This window comes from Oncorhynchus tshawytscha, linkage group LG06 (assembly GCF_018296145.1).
Source record: "Oncorhynchus tshawytscha isolate Ot180627B linkage group LG06, Otsh_v2.0, whole genome shotgun sequence".
NCBI lineage: Eukaryota > Metazoa > Chordata > Actinopteri > Salmoniformes > Salmonidae > Oncorhynchus > Oncorhynchus tshawytscha.
Window position 1 is genome coordinate 54,127,485 of NC_056434.1, and position 20,014 is coordinate 54,147,498.

Here is a 20,014-nt window from a genome sequence, read left to right on the forward strand (position 1 = left end):
TTGGTTTGAAGAAATCAACGGTGGGAGCAATTATTAGGAAATGGAAGACATACAAGACCACTGATAATCTCCCTCGGTCTGGGGCTCCACGCAAGATCTCACCCCGTGGGGTCAAAATGATCACAAGAACGGTGAGCAAAAATCCCAGAACCACACGGGGGGACCTAGTGAATGACCTGCAGAGAGCTGGGACCAAGGTAACAAAGCCTACCATCAGTAACACACTACACCGCCAGGGACTCAAATCCTGCAGTGACAGACGTGTCCCCCTGCTTAAGCCAGTACATGTCCAGGCCCATCTGAAGTTTGCTAGAGAGCATTTGGATGATCCAGAAGAAGATTGGGAGAATGTCATATGGTCAGATGAAACCAAAATATAACTTTTTGTTAAAAACTCAACTCGTCATGTTTGGAGGACAAAGAATGCTGAGTTGCATCCAAAGAACACCATATCTACTGTGAAGCATGGGGGTGGAAACATCATGCTTTGGGGCTGTTTTTCTGCAAAGGGACCAGGATGACTGATCCGTGTAAAGGAAAGAATGAATGGGGCCATGTATCGTGAGATTTTGAGTGAAAACCTCCTTCCATCAGCAAGGGCATTGAAGATGAAACGTGGCTGGGTCTTTCAGCATGACAATGATCCCAAACACACCGCCCGGGCAACGAAGGAGTGGCTTCGTAAGAAGCATTTCAAGGTCCTGGAGTGGCCTAGCCTGTCTCCAGATCTCAACCCCATAGAAAATCTTTGGAGGGAGTTGAAAGTCCGTGTTGCCCAGCAACAGCCCCAAAACATCACTGCTCTAGAGGAGATCTGCATGGAGGAATGGGCCAAAATACCAGCAACAGTGTGTGAAAACCTTGTGAAGACTTACAGAAAACATTTGATCTCTGTCATTGCCAACAAAGGGTATATAACAAAGTATTGAGATAAACTTTTGTTATTGACCAAATACTTATTTTCCGCCATAATTTGCAAATAAATTCATTAAAAATCCTACAATGTGATTTTCAGGATTTTGTTCTCTCATTTTGTCCGTCATAGTTGAAGTGTACCTATGATGAAAATTACAGGCCTCTCTCATATTTTTAAGTGGGAGAACTTGCACAATTGGTGGCTGACTAAATACTTTTTTGCCCCACTGTATGTAGGTTTTACAGACTCAGTCAGCGAGAGGTTGAAAATGTCAGTGAAGACACTTGCCAGTTGGTCCGCGCATGCTTTGAGTACCTGTCCTGGTAATCCATCTGGCCCCGCAGCTTTGTGAATGTTGACTTGTTTAAAGGTCTTGCTCACATCGGCTACCGAGAGCATTATCACAGTCATCCAGAATAGCTGGTGCTCTTGTGCGTTCTTTGTAGTCCATTATAGTTTTCAAGCCCTGCCACATCCGACGAGCATCAGAGCCGGTGTCGTAGGATTCAATCTTAATTCTGTATTGACGCTTTGCTTGTTTGATGGTTCATCTGAGGGCAGAGTGGAATTTCTTATAGGCGTCCGGATTAGTGTCCCCTCCTTGAAAGCGGCAGCTCTAGCCTTTAGCTCTATGCGGATGTTGCCCGTAATCAGTGGCTTCTGGTTGGGATATGTATGTACGGTCACTGTGGGGATGACGTCGTCAATGCACTTATTGATGAAGCCGATTTCTGAGGTGGTTTACTCCTCAATGACTATGGATGAATTCCGGAACATATTCCAGTCTGTGCTAGCAAAACAGTCCTGTATCGTAGCATCCACGCATCTGACCACTTCTGTATTGAGCGAGTCACTGGTACTTCCTGCTTTAGTTTTTGCTTGTAAGGAAGAATCAGGAGGATAGAATTATGTTTGGTTGAGCTTTGTATGCATCTCTGTGTGTGGAGTAAAGGTGGTTTAGAGTTCTTCATGTCCCGTTTGTAGAATAATCGTAATCGTAGGTCATCCATTTTATTTTCCAGTGATTGCGTGTTAGCAAGTAGAATTGATGGCAAGGATCTGAGACTGTTACCCGGAGAGCAGTATATCTTTCTCGTCGGACTCGATAAAGGAAAAAGCTTCTTGCTGTCTGTGGTGAGTAATCCCAGTTCTGATGTCCAGAAGTTATTTCTGGTCATAAGAGACGGTAACAGCAACATTAGGTACAAAACAAGTTTTAAAAAAACAAGTTACAAACATTGCAAAAAAATATAAAAAATAGCACAATTGCGTACGGGCATGTAAAACAGCCATCAGCCATCCTCTTCGGTGCCATTTAACAATTTTAACAGGCATTCACTATTACATTGGGACCAAAGCCCCACACTGTGACTGTGGGAAACAGAGTGAAATATTAACAGAGCATACTTAGGCCAGTAGAGGTGAGTGGAAAATAGAAACACACACTGCTTGGCATGGGAACAGGCTCCTAACCAACTCAGACAAAATGTAGATGGTTGCACTGGAATATACAAGCTTTTCTTTTTATGTGTGGTGTTCTCAATCTCTGTTAAGTTAGTGTGTAAATGCAGCTCATTGTATTCTATATGTGCTGTGGTCTTATTCTTAATGGTTTGCAGCAGAAATACAGGGCTGTGAAGTGTTATGTAGCTTGCTGTGTTGTTGGTGTATTGTGCAGCTAACTGGTTGTGTTATTAGCGTGCCTATCTGTGTGAGCAGGCTGGGTTGGCGCAGAGAGGGATGAAGAGCCTAGGAGGGTAAGGAGAGAAGAGGAGGAGGCTAGGAGAGGCTAGGAGAGGAGAGGGGGTGTTGGAGAGAAGAGGAGGACGCTCGGAGATGGTAGGAGAGGAGGGGTAGGAGAAGAGAGGAGTAGGCTAGGAGACGGTAGGAGAGGAGGCTTGGCGAGGCTAGGAGAGGAGAGGAGGAGGCTCTGAGATGGTAGGAGAGGAACGGTAGGAGAGGATATGAGAAGGCTAGGAGATGGTAGGAAATGAGGCTAGGTGAGGCTAGGAGAGGAGAGAAGGGGGTGGGAGAGGAGGAGGCTAGGATAGGAGAGCAGAAGAGAGGAGAGGAAGAAGTAGAAGAGAGGAAGAAGAAGAATGACGCTAGGAGAGGCTTGTAGAGGGTAGGGTGGCCCCAAGCCCATCAATAGTTGAGGAGCTGGAGGCTCAGGAGCTCAAGAACACCAGTCGTGTGTGTCTGTAATGTGGCGTAGCACATCACTACTATAATGCTACATCCTGCAGTACAGCGCCAAGGGAAAGGAAGGGGAAAGGGGAGACCTAGTCAGTTGTACAACTGCATGCCTTCAACTGAAATGTGTCTTCCGCATTTAACCCAACCCCTCTGAATCAGAGAGGTGCGGGGGGCTGCCATAATCGACATCCATGTCTTCGGCACCCGTAGAACATACTGAAGGCAGTGTACTGGACTGGTGTATATCAGGTAAATAAGGGACACGTGGCGGTCCATTTAACCGACACTTAATCTGAACAGGAGCACAGAAAGGTTCTACTATGGAAGAAGTGGAGGAGAATAGAGGGATGAGAGGGAAGAGAACTGGAGAGCTCTGGATCACAGTAGAACAGAGCCCTGCGGAGGGAGGGAGGGAGGGGGGGAGGGAGGGAGGGAGGGAGGGAGGGAGGGAGGGAGGGAAAGGGAGGGAGGGAGGGAGGGAGGGAGGGAAAAAACACACCAGGCTTCACCCTACTGATGTTGAATGTTTACTGTTTGCTGATGATCTGGTGCTTCTGTCCCCAACCTACAGCAGCACCTAGATATTATGTCAGACCTGGGCCCTGACAGTAAATCTCGGTAAGACCAAAATAATGGTGTTCCAAAAACGGTCCAGTCGCCAGGACCACAAATACCAGACACCATTGCCCTACAACACAAAAAACTCTACATACCTCGGCTTTAACATCAGCGCCACAGGTAACTTCCACAAAGCTGTGAACGATCTGAGAGACAAGGCTGGAAGGGACTTCTATGCCATCAAAGGGAACATAGAACTTGACATACCAATTAGGATCTGTCTAAACCCTTTATGGTTGTGAGGCCTGGGGTCTGCTCACCAACCAAGAATTCACAAAATGGGACGAACACCATGCAGAATTCTGCAAAAATATCCTCAGTGCACAATGTAAAACACCAAATAATGCAAGCAGAACAAATTAGGCCAATACCCGCTAATTATCTACAACCACCTAAAAGGAAGTGATTCTCAAACCCATCACCTACAGAGAGATGATCCTGGAGAAGAGTTCCCTAAGCAAGCTGGTCCTGGGGCTCTGTTCGCAAACACGAACAGACCCCACAGAGACCCAGGACAGCAACACAATTAGACCCAACCAAATCATGGGAAAACAAAAATATAATTACTTGACACATTGGAAAGAATTAACAAAAAACAGAGCAAACTAGATCACTAGTTGGCCCTAAACAGAGAGTACACAGCGGCAGAATACCTGACCACTGTGACTGACCAAAATTAAGGAAAGCTTTGACTATGTGCAGAGTCAGTGAGCATAGCCTTGCTATTGAGAAAGGCCGCCGTAGGCAGACCTGGCTCTCAAGAGAAGACAGGCTATGTGCACACGGCCCACAAAATTAGGTGAACCTGAGCTGCACTTACTAACATCCTGCCAAATGTATGACCATATTAGAGACAAATATTTCCTTCAGATTACACAGACCCACAAAGAATTAAAAAACAAACCCAATTTTGAAATACCACAGTGTGCCATCACAGCAACAAGATTTGTGACCTGTTGCCAAAAGAAAAGGGCAACCAGTGAAGAACAAACACCATTTTAAATACAACCCATAGTTATGTTTTCTTATATTTTATAGTTTTCTTATAGTTTTTTTTATATTTTCCCTTTTGTACTTTAACCATTTGCACATAATATGACATTTGAAATGTCTTTATTATTTTTGAACTTTTGTGAGTGTAATTTTTTACTGACATTTTTTGTATTGTTTATTTCACTTTTGGTTTTTATGTATTTCACTTGCTTTAGCAATGGTGATCAGTCAATAATTTTCTGACAGATGTTTGTGAAGTGCATCACAGCAGTGTAACAAATTGTGTATGTTAATCACTTAAGATCTTTCTCTCTCTAGTTCTCTTCTCTCTCTACTATATCTCTCTCTCTCTGTCTCTATCTTTCTCCGTCGCTCTCTCTCCACCCCTACACCTTGTACTTTGTAGCAGAACTGATCCCTCTTGACACCCCCACATTGAATGCTTAGCTTAACAATTCCACAGAGATATTTGGCTGAACCATGCAAACATCTGCTTCGTCTACACACACATGTAGTCACACACACACAAATACACTCAGGTCTTGGATATTGTTATTCCTCTTGGCCCAGAGAAGACCAGTCAGAGATGAAGTATGGGCAGGAATGTTAAGGCTAACTTCAAAGGCCTTCCACCCTGCTCTTTAGATATATGAAGTTTGTGTGTGTGTGTGTGCGTGTGCGTGTGTGTGTGTGTGTGTGCTGTATCACTCCTCTCTCACCCATGGATGGAATGGACTAGACACATAAGCCGATCAGATCAGATCTTACCTGTCAGGGGATTCAGACACACACACACACACAGAATCCCTGTCTAAATAATGCAGATCTTGCATCGGTATTGATCGAAGCGCTAGTCTCTATGGACTACTACTCCACTACCCCATATCTCCCTTCCATCCCTCCATCCACCCATCTCCATCCTCGCTTCCCCATCCATCTCCCTGGGCCTCTGTTCTTGTTTTAACGCGTGCCCCTCCCCCTCCGCTCATTCCCCTCTACATCAAACAGACTTCAGGTACCGCTGCTGTGAAGGAGTAGAAAATGCATGCAGAGGTATTAGAGAAGAGCACTATTAACACAGTTATATGAATGAGAGGGAGGGAGAAAGGGAAAGAGAGGAGAGAGAGTGAGAAAATCCCTTTCAACAAACTCTAATGTTGGAGGGGTGGATGTGTGTGTATATGGGGGTGGGGGAGTGGAGTGGATAACCTCAGAATGCAGGTCATGTAGAATGTAGAAACTAGCACATGTGTGGGGGAGAAAATCAGTATAAGTATGATGGTTGCTTGTGATTGTGAATGTGAGAGCATTTTGAATGCACTACTTTCCTGAGCTGCGATGTAATAGTTGTGTTGTACACTTTATATTGAATATCATAAATATAATGCTTTCCAACAAACACTGGGATTGAAATTATACCCTCCCTAGGAAACACTGGCTTTTCCCTCAACCATTACATGCCACACCAGCATCTTGCGGAGCCTAGATAGACTTGTGAAGTTGAAAATAGATAGATAAATACGGTACAGAAAAGTACTATGGTTCAGCTACAGTATATTGAAAAGCAGCAGTCAATGGTGGTATGATTGCAGTATATAGGGACATGGTATAATTATAGTATATAGGTACAGGTAATGGCATGATTACAATATAGAGAGACAGGTGGTGGTATGATTACAGTATATAGGTACAGGTAATGGCATGATTACAATATACAGAGATAGGTGGTGGTATGATTGCAGTATATAGGGACAGGAGGGGTATAATTATAGTATATAGGTACAGGTAATGGCATGATTACAATATAAAGAGACAGGTGGTGGTATGATTACAGTATATAGGTACAGGTAATGCATGATTACAATATACAGAGATAGGTGGTGGTATGATTACAGTGTATAGGGACAGGTAGTGGTATGATTACAGTATATAGGGATGGGTAGTGGTATGATTACTGTATATAGGGACGGGAAGTGGTTTTACTACAGTGTATAGGGACAGGTGTTGGTATGATTACTGTATATAGGGACGGGTAGTGTTATGATTACAGTATGTATGTAGAGGTGTTGGTATAATTACAGTATATATGTACATGTGTTGGTATAATTACAGTATATATGTACAAGTGTTGGTATAATTACAGTATATATGAACAGGTGGTGGTATGATTACAGTGTATAGGGACATGTGTTGGTATGATTACTGTATATACGGACGGGTAGTGGTTTTATTACAGTATATATGTTCAGGTGACAGTATGATTACAGTATATATGAACAGGTGTTGGTTTGATTACTATATATAGGGGACGGGTAGTGGTATGATAACAGTGTATAGGGACAGGTGTTGGTATTATTACAGTATATAGGGATGGGTAGTGGTATTATTACAGTGTATAGGGACAGGTGTCGGTATTATTACTGTATATAGGGGACAGGTGTTGGTATGATTACTGTATATAGGGACAGGTGTTGGTATTATTACAGTATATAGGAACAGGTGTTGGTATGATTACTGTATATAGGGACAGGTGATGGTATAATTACTGTATATAGTGACAGGTGTTGGTATTATTACAGTATATAGGGGCAGGTGTTGGTATGATTACTGTATATAAGAACAGGCATTGGTATGAGTACGGTATGTATGTACAGGTGTTGGTATAATTACAGTATATAGGGGCAGGTGTTGGTATGATTACAGTGTATAGGGACGGGTAGTGGTATGATTACAGTATGTATGTACATGTGTTGGTATAATTAGAGTATATATGTACAGGTGTTGGTATAATTACAGTATATATGAACAGGTGGTGGTATGATTACAGTGTATAGGGACATGTGTTGGTATGATTACTGTATATACGGACGGGTAGTGGTTTTATTAAAGTATATATGTTCAGATGACAGTATGATTACAGTATATATGAACAGGTGTTGGTTTGATTACAGTATATAGGGACGGGTAGTGGTATGCTTACAGTGTATAGGGGCAGGTGTTGGTATGATTACTGTATATAGGAACGGGTAGTGGTATGATTACAGTATATAGGGACAGGTGATGGTATAATTACTGTATATAGTGACGGGTAGTGGTGTGATTACAGTATATAGGGACAGGTGTTGGTATGATTACTGTATATAGGGGCAGGTGTTGGTATGATTACAGTATATAGGGGCAGGTGTTGGTATTATTACAGTATATAGGGGCAGGTGTTGGTATGATTACTGGATATAAGAACAGGCATTGGTATGAGTATGGTATGTATGTACAGGTGTTGGTATAATTACAGTATATATGGGCAGGTGTTGGTATGATTACAGTATATAGGGGCAGGTGTTGGTATGATTACAGTGTATAGGGACGGGTACTGGTATGATTACAGTATGTATGTACATGTGTTGGTATAATTAGAGTATATATGTACAGGTGTTGGTATAATTACAGTATATATGAACAGGTGGTGGTATGATTACTGTATATACGGACGGGTAGTGGTTTTATTAAAGTATATATGTTCAGGTGACAGTATGATTACAGTATATATGAACAGGTGTTGGTATGATTACAGTATATAGGGACGGGTAGTGGTATGTTTACAGTATATAGGGAAAGGTGTTGGTATGATTACTGTATATAGGGACGGGTAGTGGTTTTATTACAGTATATATGAACAGGTGTTGGTATGATTACAGTAAATAGGGAAGGGTAGTGGTATGATTACAGTATATAGGGACATGTGTTGGTATGATTGCTGTATATAGGGACTGGTAGTGGTATTATTACAGTGTATAGGGACAGGTGATGGTATGATTACAGTATATAGAAACAGGTGTTGGAATGATTACTGTATATAGGGACGGGTAGTGGTATTATTACAGTATATATGAACAGGTGTTGGTATGATTACTGTATATAAGAACAGGCATTGGTATGAGTACGGTATGTATGTACAGGTGTTGGTATAATTACAGTATATAGGGGCAGGTGTTGGCATGATTACAGTGTATAGCGACGGGTACTGGTATGATTACAGTATGTATGTACATGTGTTGGTATAATTAGAGTATATATGTACAGGTGTTGGTATAATTACAGTATATATGAACAGGTGGTGGTATGATTACTGTATATACGGACGGGTAGTGGTATGTTTACAATATATAGGGGAAGGTGTTGGTATGATTACTGTATATAGGGACGGGTAGTGGTATGATTACAGTATATATGAACAGGTGTTGGTATGATTACAGTAAATAGGGAAGGGTAGTGGTATGATTACAGTATATAGGGACAGGTGTTGGTATGATTACTGTATATAGGGACGGGTAGTGGTATTATTACAGTGTATAGGGACAGGTGATGGTATGATTACAGTATATAGGAACAGGTGTAGGAATGATTACTGTATATAGGGACGGGTAGTGGTATGATTAAAGTATATAGGGACGGGTAGTGGTATTATTACAGTATATATGAACAGGTGTTGGTATGATTACAGTATATAGGGACAGGTGTTGTTATGATTACTGTATATAGGGACGGGTAGTGGTGTTTTTACAGTGTATAGGGACAGGTGTTGGAATAATTACTGTATATAGGGACGGGTAGTGGTATGATTACTGTATATAGGGACAGGTGTTGGTATGATTACTGTATATAAGGACGGGTAGTGGTATGAATACAGTGTATAGGGTAAGGTGTTGGTATGATTACTGTATATAGGGGCAGATGTTGGTATGATTACTGTATATAGGGACAGGCGTTGGTATGATTACTTTATGTATGTACAGGTGTTGGTATGATTACAGTATATAGGGACGGGTAGTGGTATTATTACAGTGTATAGGGACAGGTGTCGGTATTATTACTGTATATAGGGGCAGGTGTTGGTATGATTACTGTATATAAGAACAGGCATTGGTATGAGTACGGTATGTATGTACAGGTGTTGGTATAATTACAGTATATAAGGGCAGGTGTTGGTATGATTACAGTATATAGGGACAGGTGTTGGAATGATTACTGTATATAGGGACGAGTAGTGGTATTATTACAGTATATATGTACAGTTGTTGGTATGATTACTGTATATAGGGACGGGTAATGGTTTTATTACAGTATATATGTACAGGTGTTGGTATGATTACTGTATATAGGGACGGGTAATGGTTTTATTACAGTATATATGTACAGGTGTTGGTATGATTACTGTATATAGGGACGGCTAGTGGTATGACTACAGTGTATAGGGACAGGTTGTTACGGTTTTCTAGGTGTGAAGGAGAGTCGGACCAAAATGCAGCGTGTAGATTGCGATCCATGTTTAATAACGAACGTAAAACACGAATCAATAACAAACACTACAAAAACAATAAACGTAACGAAAACCGAAACAGCCTATACTTGTGTAACCTAACACATAGACAGGAACAAGGACACTAAGGACAATCACCCATGACAAACTCAAAGAATATGGCTGCATAAATATGGTTCCCAATCAGAGACAACGATAAAAACCTGCCTCTGATTGAGAACCACTCCAGACAGCCATAGACTTTGCTAGATAACCCCACTAGCTACAATCCCAATACATACACACCAAAACCCCAAGACAAAACACACCATAATACAAAAACCCCATGCCACACCCTGGACTGACCCAATACATGAAGAAAAACACAAAATACTTAGACCAGGGCGTGACACAGGTGTTGGTATGATTACTGTATATAGGGACGGGTAGTGGTATGATTACAGTATATATGAACAGGTTTTGGTATGATTACAGTATATAGGGACGGGTAGTGGTATGATTACAGTATATAGGGACAGGTGTTGGTATGATTACTGTATATAGGGACGGGTAGTGGTGTTTTTACAGTGTATAGGGACAGGTGTTGGAATAATTACTGTATATAGGGGCAGGTGTTGGTATGATTACAGTGTATAGGGACACTGGTATGATTACAGTATGTATGTACATGTGTTGGTATAATTAGAGTATATATGTACAGGTGTTGGTATAATTACAGTATATATGAACAGGTGGTGGTATGATTACTGTATATACGGATGGGTAGTGGTTTTATTAAAGTATATATGTTCAGGTGACAGTATGATTACAGTATATATGAACAGGTGTTGGTATGATTACAGTATATAGGGACGGGTAGTGGTATGTTTACAGTATATAGGGAAGGTGTTGGTATGATTACTGTATATAGGGACGGGTAGTGGTTTTATTACAGTATATATGAACAGGTGTTGGTATGATTACAGTAAATAGGGAAGGGTAGTGGTATGATTACAGTATATAGGGACATGTGTTGGTATGATTGCTGTATATAGGGACTGGTAGTGGTATTATTACAGTGTATAGGGACAGGTGATGGCTGATTACAGTATATAGAAACAGGTGTTGGAATGATTACTGTATATAGGGACGGGTAATTATTACAGTATATATGAACAGGTGTTGGTATGATTACTGTATATAAGAACAGGCATTGGTATGAGTACTATGTATGTACAGGTGTTGGTATAATTACAGTATATAGGGGCAGGTGTTGGCATGATTACAGTGTATAGCACCAAACTGGTATGATTACAGTATGTATGTACATGTGTTGGTATAATTAGAAACCCCATGTACAGGTGTTGGTATAATTACAGTATATATGAACAGGTGGTGGTATGATTACTGTATATAGGACCAGTGGTATGTTTACAATATATAGGGGAAGGTGTTGGTATGATTACTGTATATAGGGACGGGTAGTGGTTTTATTACAGTATATATGAACAGGTGTTGGTATGATTACAGTAAATAGGGAAGGGTAGTGGTATGATTACAGTATATATGGACAGGTAGTGTTATAATTACAGTATATATGGACAGGTAGTGTTATAATTACAGTATATATGGACAGGTAGTGTTATGATTACAGTATATAGGGACAGGTAGTGGTATGATTACTGTATATAGGGACAGGAGTGGTATTATTACAGTATATATGAACAGGTGTTGGTATGATTACAGTATATAGGGACGGGTAGTGGTATGATTACAGTATATAGGGACAGGTGTTGGTATGATTACTGTATATAGGGACGGGTAGTGGTGTTTTTACAGTGTATAGGGACAGGTGTTGGAATAATTACTGTATATAGGGACGGGTAGTGGTATGATTACAGTATATAGGGACAGGTTTTGGTATGATTACTGTATTTAGGGACGGGTAGTGGTATGATTACTGTATATAAGGGACGGGTAGTGGTATGAATACAGTGTATAGGGTAAGGTGTTGGTATGATTACTGTATATAGGGGCAGATGTTGGTATGATTACTGTATATAGGGACAGGCGTTGGTATGATTACAGTATATATGAACAGGTGTTGGTTTGATTACTATATATAGGGGACGGGTAGTGGTATGATAACAGTGTATAGGGACAGGTGTTGGTATTATTACAGTATATAGGGGCAGGTGTTGGTATGATTACTGTATATAAGAACAGGCATTGGTATGAGTACGGTATGTATGTACAGGTGTTGGTATAATTACAGTATATAGGGGCAGGTGTTGGTATGATTACAGTATATAAGGGCAGGTGTTGGTATGATTACAGTATATAGGGACAGGTGTTGGAATGATTACTGTATATAGGGACGAGTAGTGGTATTATTACAGTATATATGTACAGTTGTTGGTATGATTACTGTATATAGGGACGGGTAATGGTTTTATTACAGTATATATGTACAGGTGTTGGTATGATTACTGTATATAGGGACGGGTAATGGTTTTATTACAGTATATAGGGACAGGTGTTGGTATGATTACTGTATATAGGGACGGGTAGTGGTGTTTTTACAGTGTATAGGGACAGGTGTTGGAATAATTACTGTATATAGGGACGGGTAGTGGTATGATTACAGTATATAGGGACAGGTTTTGGTATGATTACTGTATTTAGGGACGGGTAGTGGTATGATTAAAGTATATAGGGACAGGTATTGGTATGATTACTGTATATAGGTACGGGTAGTGGTATGATTACAGTATATAGGGACAGGTGTTGGTATGATTACTGTATTTAGGGACGGGTAGTGGTATGATTACAGTATATAGGGACAGGTGTGGTATGATTACTGTATATAGGGACGGGTAGTGGTATGAATACAGTGTATAGGGACAGGTGTTGGTATGATTACTGTATATAGGGACGGGTAGTGGTATGATTACAGTATATAGGGACAGGTGTTGGTATGATTACTGTATATAGGGACGTGTAGTGGTATTATTACAGTGTATAGGGACAGGTGTTGGTATGATTACAGTATATAGGGGCAGATGTTGGTATGATTACTGTATATAGGGACAGGCGTTGGTATGATAACAGTATGTATGTACAGGTGTTGGATTAATTACAGTATATAGGGACAGGTGTTGGTATGAATACAGTATTTATAGGCAGGTGGTGGTATGATTACATTATATAAGGACAGGTGGGGTATAAGTACAGCAAATAGGGACAGGTGTTGGTATGATTACAGTATATAGGGATGGGTTGTGTTATGATTACAGTTTATATGGACAGGTAGTGTTATAATTACAGTATATATGGACGGGTAGTGTTATGATTACACTATATAGGAAAAGGTGGTGGTATGATTACAGTAAATAGACCCAGGTGGTGGTACAATTACAGTATATGTGGACATGTGTTGGTATGATTACAGTATATATGGATAGGTAGTGTTATGATTACAGTATATACGGACAGGTAATATTATGATTACAGTATATAGGGATAGGTGGTGGTGGTATGATTACAGTATATAGGGAATGGTGTTGGTATGATTACAGTATTTATAGACAGGTGGTGGTATGATTACAATGTATAGGGACAGGTGAAGGTATGATTACAGTACATAGGGACAGTTAGTGGTATTATTACAGTATTTTAGGGACAGTTAGTGGTATTATTACAGATTATAGGGACAGGTAGAGGTATGATTACAGTATTTTAGGGACAGTTAGTGGTATTATTACAGCATATAGGGACAGGTGTTGGTATGATTACAGGCAGTATACAGGGACAGGTGTTGGTATGATTACAGTATATATGGACAGGTGTTGGTATGATTACAGTATATAGGGAAAGTATGTTGTATGATTACAGTTTATAGGGACAGTATGTGGTATGATTACAGTTGATAGGGATAGGTGGTTATGGTATTATTACAGTATATAGGGACAGGTATTGGTATGATTACAGTATATAGAGAAAGTATGTTGTATGATTACAGTTCATAGGGATAGGTGGTGGTGGTATTATTACAGTATATAGGGACAGGTGGTGGTATGATTACAGTATATAGGGAAAGTATGTTGTATGATTACAGTTTATAGGGACAGTATTTGGTATGATTACAGTTGATAGGGATAGGTGGTTATGGTATTATTACAGTATATAGGGATAGGTGTTGGTATGATTACAGTATATAGAGAAAGTATGTTGTATGATTACAGTTCATAGGGATAGCTGGTGGTGGTATTATTACAGTATATAGGGACAGGTTTTGGTATGATTACAGTATATAGGGATATGTGGTGGTGGTATGATTACAGTATATAGGGACAGGAGGTAGTATTATTACAGTACATAGGGACAGGTAGATTTATGATTACAGACAGTATACAGGGACAGGTGTTGGTATGACTACAACATATAGGGAAAGTATGTTGTATTATTACAGTTTATAGGGTAGGTGGTGGTGGTATTATTACAGTATATTGGGACAGGTGTTGGTATGATTATAGTATATATGGACAGGGGTTGGTATGATTACAGTATATAGTTCACATATTGTGTTGTGATTACAGTATATAGGTCACATATTGTGTTATGATTACAGTATATAGTGACAGGTGTTAAAACAGATCCATATGAGTAGATGTGAGTAGAGTTGGGGATATGCGTCACTTTAAACTTACATCCAGTCATTTGCCAGCGTACAAAAAGTATTTAATATATATCCAACAGTATGCAGGACAGTGGAGGATGTTTAGTACTAAAAGCTGTTTTTGTCTAAAAGCCAGGAGAGAGCTAGACGGAGACATGTTGGGTTTGGGGTATTGTGATGTGGAGTTGGGGCTGTAGGCCACCTCTTTTTAAAAAAATTTTTTTTATACATACCAATTCTACTATTAAAAAATTGTATTTGATCAGATAATTTCTCTGTATTTATTTCTTACTTTTATTCCAAAACGTGCCTCCTCTTTGCAATCACGCACTTAGGTGATATTGCAAAAAAAATGTGCCAAAGAATTTAACTTTTGTTTTGTTTTAACTTAAATCGGTTGAAAATCCATGGCAAAACTTGAAAATGGCTGTCTAGCAATGATCAACAACCAACTTGACAGAGCTTGAAGAATTTAAAAAGGAATAATGAGCAAATATTGTATGATCCAGGTGTTGAAACCTCTTAGAGACTTACAGCGGTTATCGAGACAGGGAGGAGAGAGAGGGAGGAGAGAGAGGGATGAGAGAGTGGGAGAAGAGAGGGAGAAGAGACAGGGAGGAGAGACGGGGGAGCGAGAGGAGAGAGTGGGAGGAGAGACAGGGAGAAGAGACAGGGAGGAGAGAGACGAGTATCCAGAGAGGAGCAGAGCATGTCCAATTTGACTGGAGTGTGGAGAAAGATTAACAAAGGCTGGAGTGGGAAGATTGGGAGAGAGACAAGGTGAGAGATTAGGAGTGAGACAGGAAGGAGCGAGAGGGAGAAAAGACAGGGAAGAGAGAGGAAGGAAAGAGAGGGAGGGGAGAGAGGGGGGAGAGAGAGGGAGGAGAGAGAGAGAGAGGGAGGGGAGAGAGGGATGACAGACATGGAGGAAAGAGAGGGAGAAGAGAGGGAGAAGAGAGAGGGAGGAGAAGGAGGGAAGAAGGAGAGGGAGGAGAGACATGGATGAGAGAGACAGATGAGAAAGAGGGAGGAGAGACAGGGAGGAGAGACAGGGAGGAGAGACAGGGAGGAGCGAGAGGAGAGAGGGGGAGGAGAGAGTGGGAGGAGAGACAGGGAGGATAGAGAAGGGAGGAGAGAGAGGGATGAGAGATGAGAGAGGGTGTGGAGAGAGGGGGAGGAGAGAGAGAGAGGGAGTGGAGAGAGAGAGAGAGGGGGAGGAGAGAGAGAGATGACAGACATGGAGGAAAGAGAGGGAGAAGAGAAAGAGAGAAGAGAGAGGGGTGAGAGAGAGGGAGGAGAAGGAGGGAAGAAGGAGAGGGAGGACAGTCATGGGTGAGAGAGACTGATGAGAAAGAGGGAGAAGTGACAGGCAGGAGAGACAGGGAGGAGAGACAGGGAGGAGAGACAGGGAGGAGAGACAGGGAGGAGAGAGTGGGTGGAGAGAGTGGGAGGAGAGACAGGGAGGAGAGAAAGTGAGTGTTTAGCATCCCCAGTGGCTCTGCAAGTGCGGAGAGGATATTCTCTGCTGCTGGCCTGCTCTCCAAGCACCATTGCATGACCCTGAAGCCACTGACACAGGCCAAACTCCTGTTTCTAAAAATTAATTCAAAGGCACTGTAGACAGAGCCTAATAAGGCATTTTTTTATTAATTTGTATTTACGTCTAAGTAAGCCACATCCCATATGCGCAATGTATAGACTATAGTGATTTAATACAAAGAAATGGTGTTTAAAAGCTGAGTGTTTTATGTTCCTACCAGCATATTGTGTCACACTCACAAATGCTTCACAATATATTTCTTTGTAGGCTATAGCCTTGAAACAATTGAAATAATGTAGCCTAAATAATTAATTGTCTTTCCTTCGTAGGCTCCCTGTCTGGCTCCTGACCTATTTAGAGTGTTTATAAGCTGTTTAATATGACATATAGCCTATCTGAAATGGTGTGCACTTCTTACATTCACCCTTTCATGTATACTTTTCTTTCAAATCAAATGGTTTGGTTTCAATACTTCAAAACCAAATTGTAGGTTCAGGTAATCACAAAAAATAGATGGGTTTTGGTTCAATTGTAATTTTAATGAATGGAGGGAATTTGAAGAGCTTGTTTTTCTTTCTGTGAGCGTGGGGCGTTTTTAGCGGAGTGGTTGGAAAGGACATGGAGCGATGAGTGGGATTTCCAATAGGGAGGAGAGAGAGTGAGGAAAGAGATGAGGGGACAGACAGGGAGGAGTAGTGCCAGATTAATGCATGGGGCTGAAGCCCCTAGTCCATGGCCTGTGGGTGGCCCAAGAGGAAGGAATGAGATGTTTGACAAGCAGGGACCCATGTGGGTAACTGGTGAGCCCTGCTTGAATGGGTGACTGATTAATAAAAAATGTAAATATACTAAACAAAAACAACGAAGGTGTTGGTCCCATCTTTCAATAGATCAAATGAAAGATCCCAGAAATATTCGATATGCACAAAAAGATTATTTCTCAAAAATGTTGTGCAGAAATGTGTTTACATCCATGTTAGTGAACAATTCTCCTTTACCAAGATAATCCATCCACCTGACAGGTGTGGCATATCAAGAAGCTTTTTAAACACAATGATCATTTCACAGGTGCACCTTGTGCTGGTGACAATGAAAGGCCAAAATGTGCAGTTTTGTCACATAACACAATGCCACAGATGTCTCAAGTTTTGAGGGAGCATGCAATTGGCATGCTGACTGCAGGAATGTCCATTAGAGCTGTTGTCAGAGAATTTAATATTTATTTCTCTACCATAAGCCATACCATAACCATTATCATTTTAGAGAATTTGCCAATACGTCCAACCGGCCTCACAACTGCAGACCACGTCTAACCACGCCAGCCCAGGACCTCCACATTCGTCTGAGACCAGCCACACAGACAGCTGATGAAACTAAGGATTATTTCTGTTTGCAATAAAGCCCTTTTGCGGAGAAACACTCCTTCTGATTGGCTGTGCCTGGCTCTCCAGTGGATGGGCCTATGCCCTCCCAGGCCTCATGGCTGCGCCCATTGCCCAGTCATGTGAAATCTATAGATCAGGGCCTAATTCATGTATTTCAATTGACTGTTTTCCTTATATGAACTATAACTCGTTGAAATTGGCCCATGTTACAACTAGGGTCATGAAGTCCACCACAGGAACCGCTAGCGTCCGTAGACCGAGACAGACAGAGACAGATAGACATACAGACAGACATGAGGCCACAGAAGTTTGCTTCCCCAAATTCCCCACACCTAAACAGACCCAGATGGTATTACACTACGAGTCTCAGTCTCTCATCCTTCACCCAGGTGCATAACAAACTGAGGTGGAATCCCGGGTTAGCTTTGGTTCCTCTCTCTTTCTTCTTTAACATACAGAACCCAGCCAGACACATATTCATTTTGGGAGTGTACTGTATTCCTTTAGTGCCTTAGTTTTCCCCTCGTTGCCATAGGATCTGTCTGGTTGGCACCGGGCCAAGCCATGAGCCACAAAGTCAGTGATGCTAGTTGTTTTTACCCCAGTGATGTAGCTATGTAGTCCTGTGGTGTTTTTATGTCAATGATGTAGTGCTGTGGTCCAGTCAGTCAATAGTCGTCTAGTCCAGTGATGTTTTACACTAGTGATGTAATCGTGTAGTTGTGTGGTCCTGTGGTCCTGTCACTCAATAGTCATGTAGTCCAAAGATATTTTCTTACAGTGAAGTTGTCCTGTGGTGTTTTAAATCCATCGATATAGTCCTGCTGTGGCTAGTGAGGTTTTACAGTAACTCCAGTAATGTAGTTTTGTGGTACTGTGGTCCTGTCAATCAGAATTAGATTTATACAGAAAACCAATAGCTAGTTAACCTGCTGGATACTCTGTTGATCGACTTTCTGCTCCTCGGGACTACACTGTGGCTACCTGGCATGGATTGCCTAGTCCCTGAGTAACACCATCATCAAAGTCCTTTCGTTGACTCATCAATAAGGATCTTTGATTTCCCCAGCAGGTATACTGTGGTAGATCACACTGTGGAAGAGTGGGTGGTTAGACCAGATAACAAAACACTCCTAGTATGTGACTCAGACCTCCACAGAGACCAGAAAGCCATTCTCCCTATGCTGCCGTAGTCTTATTTCTTGAGTGGAGTAACATTTGTCATAGTTGGCATCTGTAACTGGGTGCAACCCCCACCTCCAGAACATCCCAGCACCTGCACTCACCTCTGTGCCCCCACCTCTCTTCCGACTTTTCCGTCTCTCCCTCTCCCTTCCCTCTCTCCCATACAAATATTGTTATTTATACAACCCCCTGCCTCCCTTAGGGGACTCCTTCTCACCTTACACCCTTTACCCTCTACCCCTCCCCCTCTCTAATTGCCAGACCCTCGTGAACACCTGTGCTCTGTGCTCGTTAGGCTCGTTAGCAGCAGGGAGAGTGTTAAAGGTGGTGGTGGGCATGTTCTCTGCCAGATAGATACACATCACACTGGCTAATTATCTAGCATCAGTTTTTAGTCTGCTGTATGTTACTGGAGAGGTGGGCCTGTGTTTGTAGGATTTCTATTATAATAATTACAGGACTAGGACTTAGTGTTGATGTTGATCCTTGATCTTGTAAGTAATTAGCATATACAGTCATTGGTGATTAAGATACTTTGCAGGGAGGTAATGCAATTAGAGCCATACCTCAGGTTGGAGTGTTTCATATTATCTTCATATTATCTTGCTTGCGATAGTGCTCACCAGAATGTAGTCCTAAAACCAGAAATGAGTAACCTCTGGTTCCTTCAGCCCTTTCTATGGGGAAAATTAATGGGGAAAGAATGGGAATATGGGATAAACGCTAAAAATATGGTCTGAGGTTAACAGGCTTAGGAGATCTGAAATGTTTGTTTCTGTGGGATAATATCAGTCAGTTAACATGACCTTTATGTTGTGTTCTATGATAATATCAGTCAGTTAATGTGACTTTTATGTTTTGTTCTATGATAATATCAGTCAGTTAACATGACCTTTATGTTGTGTTCTATGATAATATCAGTTAGTTAACATGACCTTTATGAATTATGAAGCCTTTATCTGCATTATGTACTTGTTTTTATTGCATACTGTAAATGCTTCAAATTTCACAAAATGTACATTTTTAGCTGATGAAGATTATTTCATAGAACAAGCCTGTTTTTAACACATACCTTATTTTTAGCATTTATTTTCATCATAGACTTGGCCAACAACAAAAAAAAGACATTACTAGTGTTCTCTATTCCAACACGTTGTTATGAATTTACTACTGCCTGTTGCTTGTTTCTTTGTGTGTTTATTTCAAT

At 41.2% G+C, this 20,014-nt stretch overlaps 1 protein-coding gene across 1 annotated transcript in view; it reads left to right on the forward strand.

Annotated features, from left to right (window-relative positions):
- The window catches only part of LOC112232479 (reelin-like), a 288,334-nt gene that overhangs the window by 35,258 nt on the left and 233,062 nt on the right, over positions 1-20,014 (forward strand). The gene's annotated exons all lie outside the window — the stretch shown is intronic.